The sequence below is a fragment of the Triticum aestivum genome, chromosome 6B (assembly GCF_018294505.1).
Source record: "Triticum aestivum cultivar Chinese Spring chromosome 6B, IWGSC CS RefSeq v2.1, whole genome shotgun sequence".
In the NCBI taxonomy this organism is placed as follows: domain Eukaryota; kingdom Viridiplantae; phylum Streptophyta; class Magnoliopsida; order Poales; family Poaceae; genus Triticum; species Triticum aestivum.
The window spans coordinates 461575440-461577136 of NC_057810.1; positions in this window are offsets into that span (position 1 = coordinate 461575440).

Here is a 1697-nt window from a genome sequence, read left to right on the forward strand (position 1 = left end):
GATGTTGATGAAGGCGCTCTCATGGATGAAGAGTTCGATAGCGAGTCCGACGCCTAGAGGAGTCCCAGTCAGTCCCGTGCGATCTTGGTTTTGGGTCACTGTATTATATCCGCTTCCGCTACCCCACAAATAAATTTATCGAGCCTCACCTCGACGCTCGATGAGCTGCCAGTTTAGGAGTCAAGTTATCCACCACCACTTTTATCTTGAGCTAGTAGCATGTCACCACACCACTGTGTCATAACCGACCATATGTATAATATTGGCGTGTTTGTAATAAATTGTTGAGCATCCTCAGCTCAACCCTGTAATATATTTGATGCTACTGGTCTTCTGTATTCAAGTATTTGTCTACCAGTAAGGATAACTCTTCCTATACTAGAATCAAGAGATCGATTTCTCAATAAGTATTTTATTGAAAAACCGGTCGTGACATATGTCTTGTTTATCTATATTTGGTTGTTTGGTTGTTAGGTTGGTTGCAGTGAGCATATGTCCAATTTTCAATGTATTGGGTTGTTGTAGTGAGCATATATGGATTGTTTATTTCAGTTATTTATAATGGGATGTTCATTATGTGCAAGTATGAAGTGTGCAGTTCAATTTCATCAATACCAGTTTCAATGGTTATATTTGGTTTCTGTAATGCCTAGTGTAGTTAACACATGCCCTTTATTTAAGTTTTACACAATTATCCATTGTGATTTTTAAGCACGAGTTATATTCTATACATTTCAACAATACCGGTTTGAATTGTAATATTTGGTCGTTGTTAAGCCTCTTGTAGTTAATATTCCCTTCTATTTTTTATCTTCTTTATTAGCATGCTTCAACCTACAAATTTAAGGTATTATTTGGAGATAATGTTCTTTACCATCACTATATTTGGTTGATGTTACGCATTTGTACTTAACACGTCTTTCCATGTACTTACACATGACAACAATGGGGGTGACCGATGTTTTCCACTGAGGTTAGTTTCATTCCCCGGCTTATATTATATTACATCATTCTGCCATTGCAGTTAGCTTATAATATTAACTTGTTGCTTGTAGCTACATATGTCTTCGGTATAGATGCATGCTTGGACCTTTTTTGTGTGTGGGGCAATGAGATATTCATGAACCAGTATCAAGTAAGGAAACTAATAAAGATTGTTAAGAAAAAGTGACAAATGATGGTAATTAATCTATTTGTTTATGCTCTATTCAACACAACAGTGAGCTGTATGATGGTAATTACAAACTCTGTAGCCTTCTTTTTTACTGCTCATAATGAGTTGTTAGATGACTATGTCTGAATCTTTTTTGTTTACAGTGATTCTCAAAGCAGTTTACTCAAGATTACCTCACAAACTACATGATTGATGGACATGCAATGAAGGTTAACGTATTTCATCCAGACTACAATGAGTACCTATAAGTCCACATGAAGACAATTAAGGATGGGCGCACGGTCATTGTTGGGAAACATAGTAGAAAAAACTCGCACCTACGCACACTCAAGATCAATATGAAGATGCGTAACGGGTTGGCATCATGACTGTTGATAACCCACAGGTATAAGGGATTGATAACCCACAAGTATAGGGGATCGCAACAGTTTTTGAGGGTAGAGTATTCAACCCAAATTTATTGATTCGACACAAGGGGAGCCAAAGAATATTCTCAAGTATTAGCAGTTGAGTTGTCAATTCA